The following is a 20,332-nucleotide window of genomic DNA, read 5'->3' as shown; positions in this document are numbered from 1 at the left end:
AGTATAAATATGGGCCCTTATGTCACCAATCCGCCATCCCACAGGAATCCCCCCTCAAGTGCAGGTGCTGTCAGTGCTCCATTTCCTTGCAAGTGGGTCTTTTCAAACAACGGTGGCCATGGCATCAGGGATGTCCCAGCCTATGTTTTCAAACGTGTTGTCCAGAGTGTTGTCTGCCCTGCTGAAACACATGAGGAGCTACATCGTTTTCCCTCAGGTGGAGGATTTGGCTACAGTTAAAGGTGACTTCTATGCCCTTGGACATATCCCTAACATCAAAGGTGCCATTGATGGGACCCATGTAGCTCTGTTCCCCCCCCACAGGAGTGAACAGGTGTACAGGAACCGGAAGAGTTATCATTCGATGAATGTACAGATGGTATGTTTGGCAGACCAGTACATCTCCCAGGTAAATGCTATGTTCCCTGGCTCAGTGCATGACGCCTACATCCTGCGGAATAGCAGCATCCCTTATGTGATGGATCAACTCCAGAGGCACCGGGTGTTGCTATTAGGGGACTCTGGTTACCCCAACCTGTCATGGCTATTGACCCCAGTGAGGAATCCCAGGACCAGGGCAGAGGAACGCTACAATGAGGCCCATGGGCAGACTAGGAGGGTGATCGAACGCACCTTCGGCCTCCTGAGGGCCAGGTTCAGGTGCCTCCATATGACAGGTGGTTCCCTATTCTACTCACCAAGGAAGGTGTGCCAGATCATCATCGCCTGCTCTATGCCTCACAATCTTGCTTTCCGACGCCAGGTGCCTTTTCTGCAAGAGGATGGTCCAGATGACGGTGTTGTGGCAGCTGTGGAGCCTGTGGACAGTGATGAGGAGGAAGCAGAGGAAGAAGACATTGACAACAGGGACTCAGTCATACAGCAATATTTCCAGTGACACACAGGTGAGAACACTTTCTTGACTACTACATTTACTTTCACACTTCTACCTTTATCCTGTGTGTCAATTTCAAGCAGTATTTGGTAACTGAGTTGTACATTTCCATTACGGTTTCACAGGTGTGGTTACCAACGTGTGTCATCTGCTTGCATCCTTCATGGACTTGTGATGTGTGACATAGGTATGTTGACGTTACATTTTCAAACGGATTTTGTCATTGTCATAGCTAATACACATTTTCTAAATCACAGACCGACTCCTGAGATTTTTGTGCTTCAAGGGTGTTTATTGAAGTGCTATTTATTGGAGGGGGTGGTAAAATGGTGATGGGTGATGGTGGAGGAATGTCCATGGCAGAGTCCAGTCTATTAGTCTCACAGGTGCATTGCCCATTTGGGCATAGGAAGTGGAGCTGGGGCAGTTCCAATATGGACAGGGTTACAAAGTGGGACAGTGGGATGACAATCAGGGTGGTCTTATTTCTTGGCGGGGGTCTTGCCATCGTGCTCTGTCCTGTTCCTGGATCTCAGGGACCGCTTGCGGGGTAGTTCTCCGTCTGCAGGGGGTGGGGTGCTGGTGTGGTGGTCCTGGGGCGGGGCGTCCTGTCCACTAGCGCCGGCAGAGGTGGTGGGCAGTTCATCGTCCATGCTAGTGTCAGGGGCCCCTTGGAGTGCCACGTGTCCCTCATGGTGTTCTGTATGTCCTTCAGCACCAATACGATGGTGCCCAGGGCGGAGCTGATGGTGCTGAGTTCCTCCCTGAACCCCAAATACTGTTCCTCCTGCAGGCGCTAGGTCTCCTGAAACTTGGCCAGGACCGTAGCTATCGTCTCCTGGGAGTGGTGGTAGGCTCCCATGATGGAGGAGAGGGCCTCGTGGAGAGTGGGTTCCCTTGGCCTGTCCGCCCCCTGTCATACGGCAGCCCTCCCAGTTCCCCTGTGTTCCTGGGCCTCCGTCCCCTGGACCGTGTGCCCACTACAACTGCCCCTAGGTCCCTGTTGTTGTTGGGGTGGTGGGTTATCCTGGGTTCCCTGTAGTGGTGGACACACCGCTGATTGACGTGTCCTGGGTATGGAGGTATGGGCCCGCTGGATGGGTGCTGTACTGGTGTTTCCAGAGGGTGGAAGGTCAGTGTTGGGCTGTGCCTGTGCGAGGGGAACCGACTGTCCCGAGGCCCACGATGGTCCGGGCTGGTCATCTGGATCCATTTGGCCAGAGCTGCTGTCATCACTATGGGCCTCTTCTGTGGGTGGGGTAGAGATGTCTGGACCCTCCTGTCTGGTGACGTTAGGTAGTGCTCCTGCAGGGGTGTAAAAGCATGATTATTGCATCTGTGTGTGTCATGGTGTGCAATTGGTGGGTGAGCGTGTACCCCAGTGCTAGCATTCCTGTATGGGGCCTTGTGTGATGATGGTTAAGGGGTGTTATGGGTATGTGCAGTGGGCATGCTTTAGTGATGGGTGTCCATGCTTTGTTGTGTCATGTAGGGCTTGGTGTTGGGATGTGTGGTTTGTGTTATTAATACATTAGTGAGGAGTTGGAGTGATAGGGGAGGGGGTGAGGGTGGGGGGGTGTGATAGCATGCAGGTAGGGTGGGGGATATGATAGTTAAGATTTGACTTACCAGTGTCCATTCCTCCACCGACTCCACCGAGGCCCTCTGGATGCATAATGGTCAAGACCTGCTCCTCCCATGTTGTTAGTTGTGGGGGAGGAGGTGGGGGTCCGCCGCCAGTCCGCTGTACTGCGATGTTGTGCCTGGAAACCACGGAACGCACCTTCCCCCGTAGGTCATTCCACCTCTTCCTGATGTCCTCCCGATTTCTTGGGTGCTGTCCCACTGCGTTGACCCTGTCGACTATTCTTCGCCATAGCTCCATCTTCCTTGCTATGGAGGTGTGCTGCACCTGTGCTCCAAATAGCTGTGGCTCTACCCGTACAATTTCCTCCACCATGACCCTGAGCTCCTCCTTGGAGAACCTGGGGTGTCTTTGACGTACCATGGGGTGGTGTAGGTGATGTGTGGGATGGTGTATGTGGAGATGAGTGTGGTGATGTGTAGTGGTGTTTTGTGCGTGGATGTTGTGTGGGTGATGGTGTTGTGTGCCTCTGTGTGGTGGGGTTGTCTATGCTGTGCTCTCTCTGTCGCCTTCGTCTATAATTTTTTGTCGTAGGGGTTTGTGGGTGATGTGGGTGTGTGTTTTATATTGTATTGGGTGTGTGGGAGTGGTGTTTGTATGTGTATCAGGTGTGTGTATTTTGAATTGTCCAATGTGGCGGTGTTTTGGAGATGTGTGTGTATTTTGAGCGCGGCGGTGTGTACCGCCAATGGAATACTGCGGTTGAAAGACCGCCGCTTGGATTCGTGGGTCGTAATAGCATGGGCGTGTTTCTGTTGGCGTGACGGTGGAGGTTTTGTTTTCGCCAGTTTATCACTGACCTTTGTTGTGGCGGACTTGTGTGGGTGTCTGAATTTCGGCGGATTCCGAGATGTGGGTCATAATAGCTGTGGCGGAATTCCACGGCCGCGGCGGTGTATTGGCGGTCTTCTGCATGGCGGTAAGCGGCTTTTACCGCCAATGTTGTAATGACCCCCAAAATGTCTTAGCACTTTACTTCAAGTGGTTACTAATCCTTCCAGAGGCATCAAATTTACTAGCCCCAGAAAGTAAAAAAGGGGGCCCATTGGGTCACAAAAGTGGCTACCTTTTTGTCCCTCCCATCACAGCCTTTCTGGGTTATGAATTCTATTTTTGTCAATAAATGTAAATCGTGGTGACTAGAAAACAATTTCCAAATATTAATGCTGTTTCAGCAAATTATTAGAGCATGGGAAAATTATTTTGGATGCAGTAGGAAAGACAGACCAACTTTGAGCTTTCACTGGTGTGGCAGCACGTCAAGCCTTATGTTTTTTATAGGCTAAGAGTGACCTAGAAGATGTGCTGTGTGGGCCGATGGACCTTTTAACTCTGTTAAAGATGATCGCACACTTGACCCAAACATAACCATCAATCATCAATAATCATCAATAACAATAGTCTGCGTTCAAATGGAGTCAGTAAACCCATGCACCGTGACCCATTTGGCCACAATATAACTACATCTTTAAGTATTAATTAGAATATTTATTTCCCTATATTAACAATGCTAAGATCACGTAAATCAATCTCCAAACCACATGCTAATGATATAGAAATAACACTGGTTGTCTGAAGCGTCAAAAGAATCTTAACTTGATTAGAGCATTAGTATCGAGACTTTCAATAGCAACAATACAAATCAATAGCAGGAGTAATTGTGCAATGGAAATAACATTCACTGAAACAACAATTTGAATGAAAGCAGTTCACTGTCGAACAGGTGAATTAGAGGAAACACCTCACTAACTACAGATTAGCATTAGCATGTTGAGCTGCACGCAAAAGTTTTTAGTAACATGAATTTGGAAAACATCTAGCTAGGGCCAGCATGTACCTGTCCTTAAGGATCAGCAATCGGCATTAGTCTTCACCAGGGGGTCATTAGCATCAGGACAGAGGGAAATGGGAGGGGGATAGTTCAGAATCGGGGCTCTATGTTCTCTGAACCATTAAGTTAATGTCTAGGGCAAATCAGGTAAGTGCTACAAGCCTTAAGCATGAAGCTCTAAAGTGAGCACCAACATCATTGCATGGAGCATAAGAAATAAACTTGAATAGCAAAATACCAGAGTGTCAGTAGACCGGCTGGCAAACTTCAAAGTGACAGAATGTCAGAATGACAGGACATCAGAAGGTTTGTGAAGTAGAATGGCTGAGAAATAATGGCATAAGAGCTCCAGGAGCAGTGGGGTTAAGTTAAAGTTGTCCCACGTTGTCATTGGTCAGGGGCATCTTGCGATAATGTTAGTCCAATAAGTAAAAACTTACAAATCTAAGATATAACTAAGCAGTCTTTCACATGTCGATGATTGGAGGTTCTCCATTTGTAGATCCTTCCGTCCTCTGTCAGTAGGCCCATTGTTAGTTCCTGGGAACATTGCTTTCCCATACGCTTGTAAAATATTCTTTGTTGCTGCTTAAGAACATGCAGATTTTACACACATTTCCTCAAGAGAAATAAAATTTTGTTAATACAGCTCTGGACAAGTTTTACATTATACAGAGCAATGACTATTCAGTAAGTATGAGATCATTTTTCTAACGTTGCATTTTCAAAAATATTTGGCAGACATTCATTTCAGCCTAGGCCTCGCTAACTTGAGGCTTATGTTAGCATAAGTACGTTCATAATGTTTAGTTATAAGTATGACAGAATGCTGCATTTCGACAAATATATAAACTCTTAAACATGTTAATAAAATATTAATAGTCAACTTTGTATAAAGTGATGGCCAATCAAGTAGGCACATTTCGAGTTACATGTTATTTTCTAGGTTAATTCATTTTTCTACATAAATAAATGAGGAAATACATGAAATAATTATTAATGTTAATTTCAGTGCTCACAATCCGATTTGTATTCTTTCTCCTTTTACTTTCCCTAAATAATTTTTCTAATTTAATATCCTCCTTCCTCTGATTCTTTTTCAATCTTTTTGCTTTAATCACATTCCATAATTTTCGAATTCCCCAAATTCCAATTAAACACATAGGGGGCCATTACAACATTGGCGGTATAAGGTGCTTACCGCTGCGCCGAAGACCGCCAATACACCGCCGCGGCCGCGGAATCCCGCCACAGCTATTATGACACACATCCCGGAATCCGCCGAAATTCAGACACCCACACAATACCGCCACACCAAAGGTCAGCGATAAACATGCAGAAACAAATCCTCCACCTCCACGCCAACAGAAACACGCCCATGCTATTACGACCCACGAATCCACGCGGCGGTCTTTCAACCGCGGTATTCCATTGGCGGTACACACCGCCGCGCTCAAAATACACACACATCTCCAAAACACAGCCACATCGGACAATTACATATACACACACCTGATACACATACACACACCACTCCCACACACCCAACACAATATAAAACACACACCCACATCACCCACAAACCCCTACGACCACAATTCACGAACGAAGGCCAGAGAGATAGCACAGCATAGACAACCCCACCATCCAGAGGCACACAACACCATCACCCACGCAACATCCAAGCACAAAACACCACATACCACTACACTCACCACACTCATCAACACATACACCACCCCACACATCACACACACCACCCCATGTCACGCCAAAGACACCCCCCCTTCTCCGAGGAGGAGCTCAGGGTCATGGTGGAGGAAATCATCCGGGTAGAGCCACAGCTATTTGGCTCACAGGTACAGCACACATCAATAGCCAGGAAGATGGAGCTATGGCAAAGAATAGTGGACAGGGTCAACGCTGTGGGACAGCACCCAAGAAATAGGGAGGACATCAGGAAGAGGTGGAACGACCTACGGGGGAAGGTGCGTTCAACGGTATCCAGGCACCACATCGCGGTACAGCGGACTGGCGGCGGACCACCACCTCCTCCCCCTCAACTAACAACATGGGAGGAGCAAGACTTGTCCATCTTGCATCCTGAGGGCCTCGGAGGAGTCGTTGGAGGAACGGACACTGGTAAGTCAAATCTTAACTATCATAACCCCCACCCTACCTGCATGATATCACACACCCCCACCATCACACCCTCCCCTATCACCCCAAATACTCACCTATCTACCCATGACACCAACCACCCATACCAATCCCAAGCCCTGCATGACATAACTAAGCATCGACACCCATCACCAAAGCATGTCCACTGCACAGACCCAGAACACCCCCCAACCATCAGCACACAAGCCCCCCCACAGGAATGCCTGCACTGGGGTTCACACACACCCAACCATTGCACACCATGAAACACATACATGCAATAATCATGTACTTATACCCCCGCAGGAACCCGAAGGAACGTAACCACACCAGAGGGTCAAGACAACACCACTCCACCCCCAGAAGAGGCCCACAGTGACGACAGCAGCTCTGCCCCACTGGATCTTGATGACCAGCCCGGACCATCGTGGGCCTCGGGACAGTCGGTTCCCCTTGCCCAGCCACAGCCCAACACCGAGCTTCCACCCTCTGGTAACACCAGCACAGCACCCACCCAGCGGGCCCAAACCTCCCTACCCAGGACAGGTCAATCAGCGGTGTGTCCACCTCTACAGGGCACCCAGGCTAACCCACCACCCCAGCAACAACAGGGACCTGGGGGCAGTAGTAGTGGGCACACGGTCCAGGGGACGGAGGCACAGGAACATAGGGGAACTGGGAGGGCTGCTGTGCGACAGAGGGAGGACAGGCCAAGGGAACCCACTTTTAACGAGGCCCTCTCCTCCATCATGGAAGCATACCACCACTCCCAGGAGACGATGGCCACGGTCCTGGACAAGTTGCAGGAGACTCTGCATCTGCAGGAGGAACAATATTTGGGGTTCAGGGAGGAGCTCAGGACCATCGACTCCGCCCTGGGCACCATCGTAGGGGTGCTGACGGACATTCAAAAGACCTTGAGGGACACCGTGGCACTCCAAGGGGCCCCTGACACTAGCCAGGACGACGAACTGCCCACAACCTCCGCCGGCGCTAGTGGACTGGACACCCCGCCACAGGACCACCACACCAGCACCCCACCCCCTGCAGACGGACAACCACCACGCAAGCGGGCCCTGAGATCCAGGAACAGGACAGAGCAAGATGGCAAGACCCCCGCCAGGAAATAAGACCACCCTGATTGTCCTCCCACTGTCCCACTTTGTTTCCCTGCCCAAATCGGAACTGCCCCAGCTCCACTTCCAATGCCCAGATGTGGAATGTACCTGTGAGACTAATAGACTGGACTCTGCCATGGACATTCCTCCACATCACCCATCACCATTTTACAACCCCCCTTCATTTTTTTGCACTTAAATAAACACCCTTGAAACACACAAAAAAAACTGGAGTCAGTCTATGATTTGTAAATCTGTATTATCAATTACAGTTTCATAATGGGTTACCCATTGGAAGGCTAACATACCTATGTCACACATCACAAGCCCTTCAAGGATGCAAACAGTTGACACGTAGGTTACCACATTTGTGAAACTGAAATGGAAGGGGACAACTCAGTTAACAAAGAGTGAGTGAAATGGAGGTACAGGATAGAGGTAGATGTGTGAAAGTTAATGTAATGGTAAAAAAGAAAAAGTTCTCACCTGTGTGTCACTGGAAATATTGCTGTATGACTGACTCCCTGTTGTCGTTTTCGTCTTCCTCAGCTTCATCCTCATCACTGTCCACAGGCTCCACAGCTGCTACAACACAGTCATCTGGATCATCCTCCTGCGGAAAAGGCACATGGCGTCGCAAAGCCAAGTTATGGAGCATGGAGCAGGAGATGATGATGTCGCACACCTTCTTCGGTGAGTAGAATAGGGATCCACCTGTCATATGGAGGCACCTGAACCTGGCCTTCAGGAGGCCGAAGGTGCGTTCGATCACCCTCCTAGTCTGCCCATGGGCCTCATTGTACCGTTCCTCTGCCCTGGTCCTGGGATTCCTCACTGGGGTCAATAGCCAGGAAAGGTTGGGGTAACCAGAGTCCCCCAATAGCCATACACGGTGCCTCTGGAGTTGACCCATCATATCAGGGATGCTGCTATTGCGCAGGATGTAGGCGTCATGCACTGAGCCAGGGAACATAGCATTTACCTGGGAGATGTACTGGCCTGCCAAACAGACCATCTGGACATTCATCGAATGATAACTCTTCTGGTTCCTGTACACCTGTTCACTCCTGCGGGGGGGGGGGGTACCAGAGCTACATGGGTCCCATCAATGGCACCTATGATGTTGGGGATATGTCCAAGGGCATAGAAGTCACCTTTCACTGTAGGCAAATCCTCCACCTCAGGGAAAATGATGTATCTCCTTACGTGTTTCAGCAGGGCATCCAAAACTCTGGACAACACGTTGGAAAACATAGGCTGGGACATCCCTGATGCCATGGCCACTGTTGTCTGAAATGACCCACTTGCAAGGAAATGGAGCACTGACAGCACCTGCACGTCAGGGGGGATTCCAGTCGGATGGCGGATTGGTGACATCAGCTCTGGCTCCAACTGGGTACACATTTCCTGGATTGTGGCACGGTCAAACCTGTAGGTCACGATTAAATGTCGCTCTTCCATTGTCAACAGGTCCACCAGCGGTCGGTACGCCGGCGGATTCCGCCATCTTCTCAAATGTCCCAGCTGACGGTGCCTACGAAGGACAACAGAGAAGAAACAGTCACTATTCCTCCAGGTATGTACCCACAGTCACACACAAGACTACACCAGACAATAAACCCTTCCTGTATGTGTGTTGAGTGTAGGCCTCAGTATGTGTGACGCAGTTGAAAATGAATCCATGTGGGCACCTGAAATGGCGGCTGCCTGACCTCTAAAGTGGGACAATGGGATTGTGGGGTAACAGCGCTGGCGTTGCACACTGTCGCGGTAGGCGGTCGTAGAGCGCGGCGCAATGCTGCATTGGTTAACAATGGACCCTATGGGTCCCAGGTGCCAATGAACAGGTGCGCCGGCGGTGATGATGCACCCCACCGCGGACGTCACCGCCGCGGATGTCACTGCCATTTTCTATCTCTTCAATCACTAGATACCTGACCTTCGACAGGAGAGGACCTACACTGCTAGTGCTGCTGTGATCTCGGTCTGGAAGCGACGATGGCTGCTGCGTCTGGGGAAAGGGCCCCTGCCTTCACTGCACAGGAGTTGGAGAAACTTGTGGATGGGGTCCTCCCCCAGTACACGCTACTCTACAGTCCTCCAGACCAACAGGTTAGTACACAGGGAGCACGTTGTATGGGCTAGGCCTGGGTGGAGAGGGCTGGGTGGAAGAGGGAAGGGGGAAGAAGTCATACTACAGTAAAGCATGGGAATAAATGGGCCACATGGTCAGAGTATGGAGGGGGCCACACACATTGATGGTGCAATTGGTAATGACTGTTCCTCTTCCCTTGTGCATGTCATGTAGGTCAGCGCCCACCAGAAGAGGGACATTTGGCGTGCCATCGCCAAGGAGGTCCGGACCCTGGGGGCCCACCAGAGACGGGGCACCCACTGCCGGAAGAGATGGGAGGACATTCGCCGCTGCAGCAAGAAGACGGCGGAGGCTCAGCTGAGGATGGCCTCCCAACGTGGGAGGGGTGCCCGTCGTACCATGACCCCCCTGATGTTCCGGATCCTGGCGGTGGCCTACCCAGAGTTGGATGGGCGCCTTAGGACATCACAGCAGACACAAGGGGGTGAGTCCAACCTCATTCAGCGGACTTTGCGTGCAGTGGAGGTGTCTGGGTGGGGGAGTTGGGCTGTGGGTGTCCGTAGGCCAGGGCGAGTTAGTTAGGCAAGGCCCCTCCGTAATGTAGGCCATGTGGCACTCTACCCCACCTCAGAAAATTAGCAAGTTGAGGTATATTTGCTCCTGTGGCATCCATGTGCGCAGATTTCCACCATTGCCATGTAGGCCATATCCATGAAATTGCATGTGCAGAGGGCAGGAGCGCGGCGTTGTGCATGGGGATGCTGCGTCTGTCTTGTCCGCCAACGGTAGCGGTATGCCATGCACTAAAACTCTCTTTGTTCTGTCTCCCCCCTTTTCCCTCTCTCCCTGTCCTTTTGTACATCAGCATCAACAGGCGGAGGTACAGTGGCACCGGAGCACGAGGGAGCTGCATCCCACATGGCCATGGAGGGCCACACCACAGACTCTGAATACACCAGTGGGACGGAGGGCGAGGGGAGCTTCACGTCGGCCACCGGATCACCAACCAGCGACACAGACTCGTCCGCCTATGTGAGCTCCCCTGTGGTGGCGGCATCATCTGTGCGCCCCACTTCTACAGGTACAGCCGCCACCCCCCCTACCAGCACCGCCCTCCCAGCAGCCCCTTAGCGTTCGCCCCGTGCCCGCTTACCCAGGAGGGTGGGCATCACCTTTGCCCCAGGCACCTCAGGCCCTGCCCCAGTCACCCCTGCTGCCCTCAGTGAGGAGGCCATTGACCTCCTCAGGTCACTCACTGTTGGGCAGTCTACCATTGTGAATGCCATCCAGGGTGTAGAAAGGGCGTTGCAACACGGTAATGCATTCCTGGAGGGCATTCATTCTGGTCAGGCTGCCCTTCAGCGAACCCTGCAATCTCTGGCCTCAGCACTGATGGCAGCAATTGTCCCTGTGTCCAGCCTCCCCCCTCCAACTTCCTCCACCCAGACCCAATCCCCTGTATCCCAGCCCATCCCAAGCACACCTCAGACCAGCATGCAGACAAGTCAACACACACAAGTAGCTCAAGCAAACATAGGCACTACACACACCACAGGCACTCACACAAGCATCACACCCATACAGACACAGCAACATCCACTGTCTCCACTGTGTCCCCCTCCTCCTCTGCTCCCTCCTCCCTCCCAGTCTCGTCTACACACACACCTGCATGCACCACATCTACAGGCACTAGGACTCGCACCAGGACATCCAGCACCACACGCCGCTCACCTGCACTCACCACCTCCACTGCCATTTACACGTCCCCTGTGTCCTCTCCCAGTGTGTCTGTGACGCCCCCTCCCAAAGTACCCAAACGCCGGAATCACTCACCCAACATCCATCCACCTCACGACAGCCTCCAGTACCTGCACCTGCACCCAAAACAGCTAAAGTGACACCTCCTACAACCACCTCCTCTTCCTCCACTCCCAGATCCCCTCCAGCTACCCATCCCAGTGTTCGTCAGAAACTGTCCCTCTGTCAAATTGACCTTTTTGCCCCCGCTCCAATTCATCAGTCCCGTCGTAGCGCCTCAGCAAAAAAGCCTCCAGTACCAGTGGTGCCTGTTCAAGGTTTTTGGAGTGCACCGGCCACCAGGGCAGGCAGTAGGACCCGGAGCCAAGGCACTGGCAGCCCACCCCCTGTAAAGGCTCCGAAATTGGAGAGTGGACGACGGGACCGTGTCAAGACTCCTGGTGGGATAACAAGTGAAATGGGATCGAAGGCGATTGGTGAGTCAGCTGTAACTCCAAAAAAGGTGGGGAAGGTCCAGAGGAAGTCTGCCCAGCCTGTTGTGAGTGTCACGGCGGAGAAGTGCGCCATCATTTCCGGCGGTCCAGACACAACCCCCAGCACCGTCGTCACTGGTCCAGAGATCTACGCCAGAGTCACAGCCCAGGAGGGCCCAAGTATTGTCACTGGTCAGGAGACCACCGCCAGAGTCACAGCCCAGGAGGGCTCAAGTATCGTCACTGGTCCAGAGACCACCGCCAGAGTCACAGCCCAGGAGGGCTCAAGTATTGTCACTGGTCCAGAGACCACCGCCAGAGTCACAGCCCAGGAGGGCTCAAGTATCGTCACTGGTCCAGAGACCACCGCCAGAGTCACAGCCCAGGAGGGCTCAAGTCTCGTCACTGGTCCTCAAGTATCATCACTGGTCCAGAGACCACCGCCAGAATCACAGCCCAGGAGGGCTCAAGTCTCGTCACTGGTCCAGAGACCACCGCCAGAGTCACAGCCCAGGAGGGCTCAAGTCTCGTCACTGGTCCAGAGACCACCGCCAGAGTCACAGCCCAGGAGGGCTCAAGTATCGTCACTGGTCCAGAGACCACCGCCAGAGTCACAGCCCAGGAGGGCTCAAGTATCGTTACTGGTCCAGAGACCACCGCTGGAGTCACAGCCCAGGCGGGGCCAGGATGCCACAGCCCCGCTGGGCAATGATGGAACGTCATGCCACACACCAATGTCCAGTGTGGAAATCGTCATGCCACACACCAATGTCCAGTGTGGAAATCGTCATGGCACACACCAATTTCCAGTATGGAGATCGTCATGCCACACACCAATGTCCAGTGTGGAAATCGTCATGCCAGACACCAATGTCCGTATCAGAACCGCCATGTCAAAGCACCGCAGAAGAGGGCAAAGACCGCCATGTCATAGCACCGCTGAACAGTCCTGCACCGCTGAACAGTCCTGAACCGCCATGTCAAAGCACCGCTGAACAGTCCTGAACCGCCATGGCTAAACACCGCTGAACAGGGCAAAGGCCGCCATGGCAAAGCACCGCTAAACAGTCCTGAACCGCCATGTCAAAGCACCGCTGAAGAGGGGAAAGGCCGCCATGTCAAAGCACCGCTGAACAGTCCTGAACCGCCATGGCTAAACACCGCTGAACAGGGCAAAGACCGCCATGGCAAAGCACCACTGAACAGTCCTGAACCGCCATGGCTAAACACCGCTGAACAGGGCAAAGACCGCCATGGCAAAGCACCGCTGAAGAGGGCAAAGACAGCCATGTCATAGCACCGCTGAAGAGGGCAAAGACCGCCATGTCATAGCACCGCTGAACAGTCCTGAACCGCCATGTCAAAGCACCGCTGAAGAGGGCAAAGGCCGCCATGTCAAAGCACCGCTGAACAGTCCTGAACCGCCATGGCTAAACACCGCTGAAGAGGGGAAAGGCCGCCATGTCAAAGCACAGCTGAACAGTCCTGAACCGCCATGGCTAAACACCGCTGAACAGGGCAAAGACCGCCATGCCAAAGCACCACTGAACAGTCCTGAACCGCCATGGCTAAACACCGCTGAACAGGGCAAAGACCGCCATGGCAAAGCACCGCTGAAGAGGGCAAAGACCGCCATGTCATAGCACCGCTGAAGAGGGCAAAGACCGCCATGTCATAGCACCGCTGAACAGTCCTGAACCGCCATGTCAAAGCACCGCTGAAGAGGGCAAAGGCCGCCATGTCAAAGCACCGCTGAACAGTCCTGAACCGCCATGGCTAAACACCGCTGAACAGGGCAAAGACCGCCATGGCAAAGCACCGCTGAACAGTCCTGAACCGCCATGGCTAAACACCGCTGAACAGGGCAAAGACCGCCATGGCAAAGCACCGCTGAACAGTCCTGAACCGCCATGGCTAAACACCGCTGAACAGGGCAAAGACCGCCATGGCAAAGCACCCCTGAACAGTCCTGAACTGCCATGTCAAAGCACCGCTGAAGAGGGCAAAGACTGCCATGTCATAGCACCGCTGCAGAGGGCAATGAACTGGGTAGGAATGAATGGCCCACCACATCAGGCATCCTTATCCCATGTGCAGCTGGGACAGTGACAGGACACTACCTTTCACGGGGAGACTCATCCAGTCTGGGCACCAGTCACCCCCAGTACCAGTATGGACCTGCATCAACTTGAGGGACTGTGGCTTTGCACTCCCCAGGATTGAAGAGTGGGCAACCCACCCACTGTAGAGACTTGAGAGACTGTGGCTTTGCACTCCCCAGGATGTGACAGTGGGCAACCCACCCACTGTAGAGACTTGAGAGACTGTGGCTTTGCACTCCCCAGGATCTGACAGTGGGAAACCCACCCACTTGTGAGACTTGAGAGACTGTGGCTTTGCACTCCCCAGGATGTGACAGTTGGAAACCCACCCACTTGTGAGACTTGAGAGACTGTGGCTTTGCACTCCCCAGGATACATCAATGGGCATGGAGCCCCATCGTGGATCTGGCTTTGCATTCATGTGGCTGAGGTGCGCCCCCTTCCCTTCCCCCTGAGGTGCCTGTAGTGTTTCTATCTGATGCCCCGGCAGTGTTCTCTCCGATTTTGGTCAGCTATCTATTGTGGGCCTCGCCCATGCATTTTTGGACTGTTTGTGCACGGACATTGTTGTGTACATATCTGCACTACTTCTCGAATTGTATATATGTAAATAAGAGTGATTTTAGAATACATATATTTGTATATTTTTGTATGACATGTATATTGGCACATTACAAAGTTTGACCGAAATTTGCATTGTCTTTGCATTCTTCCGGGGGAATTGTGGGTTGTTACTGTGATTTTTGTGACTGCATTGGTGTGTATGTTGTAATATGCAAGGGTGGGGATGGGGGTGTTTGGTGGGTGTCCCCCTAACTTTTGCCTCCCCCGTGTCGTAGGTGCTGTACTCACCGGTATCTTCTGCGCCTACGTCGCTGTTGGTCGTGAAGGAGCAGAAAGACAAGGGCAGGGAGTATTTGGAGTTCCGGGTCCATGGAGTCATCGTTCCTCGTGGGATGTGTAGAAGCTGAGCGTTTTCCCATAGCAATAGCTGTTTCCGCCGTGTTTTTATCCACGGTGAATCCGCCCCGGAAAAGGTGGCGGATTGGCCTGTTGTGATACTGTGGGCGGTACATTGTCTCCCGCCTGTCTGTTGGCGGTGACCGCCGCGCTGCTTGTCTGTACCGCCGTGGCGGGCGAAGTGTTAAAGTGGCTGTCTTTGTTGGCAGTTTCCGCCAGGGTCATAATTCCCTTTTTTTGTCCGTCTGACTGTTTGCGGTATTACCGCATCTTTAACACCGTCCGCCAGGGTTGTAATGATGCCCTCAATGATAATTAAGATTGCCTGTAATATTGTCAATAAAATCCCTTTTCCCTGGTTGCCAAGCCAATTCCCCACAGAAGCAATTCCTCTGCCAACATTTTCCCACACACGAGGTTCAGTTAGTTCTTTTAAATCATCTTTATCTTTGGTTAGATTGTTAATAAAGCCTCTAATTGCTTTGCTGTTATCTGGTATATATGAACAGCAATGTTGCAGACTAAGCAATTTACAAACCCTGCCGTCTTTTGCTAAAAGGATGTCTAACACAAGGCGGTTCTGAAGAGACATAGCTCTCACCACAGCCAATTCAGTGTCCATGAGGACAATGGCTCCTGAAAAATCTGTCTGCATGTTATCCACAATAGTAGACAACTTTCGAATTTTAATCAAATTCAGAACGACTCTCACTGAAGGAATTATTGCTCCAAATATGACTCCATCAATGCCAGAGGCTGATTCTTGTTTTTGTCCTTTAGGTAATTTGTTCACGTCATCAAGTTGGTACATTTTAGGAGAAACTATTTCCAAGTAACATGTGCCATACCATCCCTGAGGAAGACGGTAATAAGCATTCTGTCCACAAATGTAGTAAATTCTGGGTACTGCAGGATCCTGCCCATTTACACATTAATGTCCATTTACTCTGAAACAAAAAGACATGCATACATTCACTCATTGCCACAAATATTCTATCTACAGAAGATTTAGGTCTACAAAGCTTTCCTACGTGTAGTGCATCTAAAGCTAATTTTCCCTTGCTTAGTTATGTCAGTAAATGCATAGTAATTGCCAGGTTTTCTTGGAACTAATCCCTGTGTGATCTAAAAAGCTCTTATCTACTGGTGTGAATAAGCATGTCAAGTTACTACAGTGGGCAAATGCAGTCCCAAAGGTTAATGTAGGTTCAAAGAATCCTCTGACTAATTCTATGTTATTATCCTTAGCTATTCTACTCAACTATTTAATTATAGGGACAAAAGAAAACACAAGGTGGAGGCTAGAGTAGAAATACTGAATATAATCCTGGTTATAAAATCTTGTTAATAGTAAACAATAACTTATGCCATAAGTTAAAGGCAGACTCTGATATGTTACTCCTTCCTCGACTGAGGCAGGAATGTGTGTACAAACATAGCAATCTTTCGCATCCATTTTCTCAACATACTCACTTAGCAAGCAATAGAAAACATTTGAAGAAAGCTCCCCATGTGGATCATTGCGTGTAAATATTTATCATCTAACCCAAACCTATTGTTCTTAGTAAGCACAGTAGTTGTCTCTACAGCTGAGGTATGGTTAGACTTACTCTTATCATAAACAATCACATCTGCAATAAATATCAGACATATTATCATACACACTATGGCCACACCAATACCTATCTTCTTTTCTGGTGGTGTCGACTTCATCTTGAATTTGTGTTACTGAGATTACTTTCTTTGTTCTTGTCTGAGCTTCTGGCCACTTGTCTCCCTTCACTGTCTTTCTTGTCAGCACTCTTTTCAGTACTGGACATGAGTTATTTTCTTTTGACCTTCCTGGAACCAGTCCAGGAGGAGCCAAATCTCTTTGGCTTTGATCTGCCTCAACTCCTTTCCCGCTGGGGTCAATCACTTGTTCAGTCGGGCTCTCAAAACTGTCTGCTTCAGAGGGAGTCCTCCTCTGATCGGCTTCTCTTATTCCTTCAGTTGAATTGGGTTCATTGTCTTTCTCTTGACCCTCTTCTGTTTTGTCGCTCATAGGGGTAGGTATATTGGCGGTAGGGTGCTCCTGTACTGTTTCCAGTTCGCCTTCTCCTATTCCATGCCCTGGAAGACGTTTGGATGTTGCTGGTAATCTCAACAACTCTTCTTCTTGCTCTGTAGGGTCAGGTACTTTCTGAGTGTTGCTGGTGTGGATCCAGTTCGGAAGTCCAGCACAGCTGTGGTAGTGACTAATATCACCTGGTAGGGGCCTTTCCACCGAGGCTCCAAGCATGACTTTCTTACATGCTTCCAAATCACAACCCAATCACCTGCTGTCAGGTTGTGTCTTTGGTCTGGAGACGGTTGCAGTGTGGTGGCATCCACCTGATGAGAGAAAGAGCGAGCCACATCAGCCAGGCTTTCGCAGTAGTCCAATACCATATCATCTGTAATGTTCACAAGAGCATTTGCAGGAACAGCTGGCAACCTCATGGCTCTTCCCATGAGGATCTTGTGTGGTGTTGTGTGGTGTCAGGTGTACTTCTCATTGACATCAGAACTAACAGTAGTGCATCAGGCTATTTCAAGTTCGTGGATGCACACATCTTTTTCACTCTGGATTTCAGAGTACCATTCATCTGTTCTACAACTCCTGAGACTTCTAGGCGGTAACTACAGTGTAGCTTCTGTTCAATATTTAAAGCTGAACATAGCAGTTTGATCACTTCATTGTTGAAGTGACTTCCCCTATCTGATTCTAAAGAGACTAGAAAACCAAACCGTGGTATTAATTCCTTGAGCAGCAACTTGGCTACTGTCAGACTGTCATTTCTTCATGTGGGATAAGCTTCAATCCAGTGACTAAAGATACACATAATCACCAGCACATAAATCAATCCTCCACATACAGGCATCTCAATAAAATCCATTTGCATTCTGCTACATGGACCTCCTGCTTTCCCAGTAAGGCCTTATTGACCACAGATCCTCTTCCCACGGTCATCTGTTGGCAGATGACGCATCTGTGGCAAATTGCTTCGGCAACCTGTCTAAATTTTGGATTAAACCAAAACTGTTTAAAATTTCTGACCATCGCATCCCTTCCCACATGTGCATGACCATGATAGTATCTAGCCATTTGAGTCAACAAGCTATTGGGCAGAACCACTTTTCCCTCTACTGATACCCAAACGCAATCTTCCCTTTACATGCATTTCATCTTTAACCACTCTTTTCACTCATCTTTTGGTACATTGTCTTGTAATGCCTTTAGCTTTTCCATTTTGTCTATAATGTGCATTGCATAATTTACGTACAACTCATCATTTTCTGATAACATTTCCCACTTCTCTTTGAACGATATACTGTTCAATGCACAAAACCTTGCAACTTGATATGCATATCCATTTCCCATTGACACAAAATCATGTAATCCCTGATGTGCACTGCATTTTACCACAGCAATCTTTTTGGCCATCTGGATGACTTGTAACAGTTCATATATTCTTTCACTGTTTCTTACCGGTGAACCAGAAGAGGTCAGGAAACCTCTCTGTGACCATAATTGGCCAAAGTCATGCATTCCAAATCCATACTGACTGTCCGTATAAATTGTGACCTTTAACTGGGTGGAAATATGGCGCGCTCTGGTAAGAGCTACCAACTTTGCCACCTGCTCAGAAAATACTCCTTGAGGCCATGAAGCTTCCAGTATGCAAGAGATGATACACACAGTGTATCCTGCTCTCAGTGTGTCCATGTTATCTCTCAGGCAGGACCCATCAACAAAGATAATTTGGTCATTCTCCACCCAAACAGGTATCTCTAATATCAGGTCTGGGCTCCGTGTACAATTCAGTTACTTTCAGACAATCATGTTCAGTGTCATCCTTTTTATAAATGTCAGTATTTTCATTTGGGAGCAAGTTTGCTGGGTTAAGCACTGTACATCTTTTGATTGATACGTTAGGTGAACCTAGTATGGCCGATTCATGCCTAGTAAGCCTGGTACTGGTTAAGTACTGTGTCTTGGATCTAGTAAGCAATACTTCAGTAGAATATGGAACCATGATAGTGAGGGGATGGCCCATCACAATGCTCTCACTCTGAGTGAGGCACTGTTCAACTGCTACAACAGACCACAAACAGCCTGGTAATGCTGTTGCGACTGGGTCCAAGGTGGCTGAAAAATATGCCACTGGGCGATTTATACTACCATGAATTTGAGTCAAAACAGACAAAGAACAAGCATCACGTTCATGACAAAACAACAGAAAGCGTTTTGTGTAGTCAGGCATACCCAATGCTGGGGCTTGGCACAAGCTCTCTTTCATTTCTGTAAATGCTTTCGCACAAGCCTGGTCTAATACTAAGGGATCTGAAACTTCTTTGTGAGTCAGCTTTTGAAAGAGTTTTGAAATTTTGAAAAATTCAAGATCCACTGGCGGTAGTAGCTCATCATTCCCAAAAACATCCTAACTTCTCTCTGGGTAATCGGAGCAGGCATCTGTAAAATGGTTGCGAGCCTCTTTCTGGAGGTTTTTCTGATTCCCTTCTTGATCAAGTGACCCATGTATTTTACCTAATTCTGACAGAACTGCAATTTAGTTGGAGACACCTTGTGGCCATTATGTCCCAAATGATTCAGTAAGGCAGTCATGTCATGCTTTCACCCCTCTCTCGTTTTTGATACAATCAACAAATGTACTGTACCAACGTTGACTGGTAAGGCATTTCTAGTGGCTCTAAATTCTTTTTCAAGATCTGGTTGAAAATAGAAGGTGACTCTGAAAACCCTTGTGGGATCTTGCACCAACAGTAGACCATGTTTTAGAATTTGAAATAGAAGAGAAATCTGCTTTCCTCATGAGGAGGCACAGAAAGGAACGCCTGTGACAGGCCCACCACCGGGAACCACTCAGTGTCGCATGGAATTCGAAACATAATCACAGCAGGATTTGGTACCACCGGGCAGCATTTAACCACAATGTCATTTACTTTTCTCAGGTCTTGAACAATTCAGACTTTCCAACATGGCTTATGCAGTCCCATTATTGGTGAACTACACAGGCTGCTTAGCAGTTCTTTCAACAAACCTTTGTCTAAAAACTTTGAAATTGTTGGTACTGCACTTTCAATTGTCTCTTTTGTCATGTGGTACTGCGGTGTCTGAGGATAAACTACATTCGGCTTGACTGTGACTTTAACTGTCTCAACCCCTTTTATCAAGCCAATGTCTTTCCCTGACAAATCCCATACCTTCGTCACTACTGATCCCTGTAGATCAGAAGGAAGATCTCTTACAGT

This window comes from Pleurodeles waltl, chromosome 7 (genome assembly GCF_031143425.1).
Source record: "Pleurodeles waltl isolate 20211129_DDA chromosome 7, aPleWal1.hap1.20221129, whole genome shotgun sequence".
NCBI lineage: Eukaryota > Metazoa > Chordata > Amphibia > Caudata > Salamandridae > Pleurodeles > Pleurodeles waltl.
The sequence above is the reverse complement of the archived record's forward strand: the minus strand, read 5'-3'. Positions refer to the sequence as shown.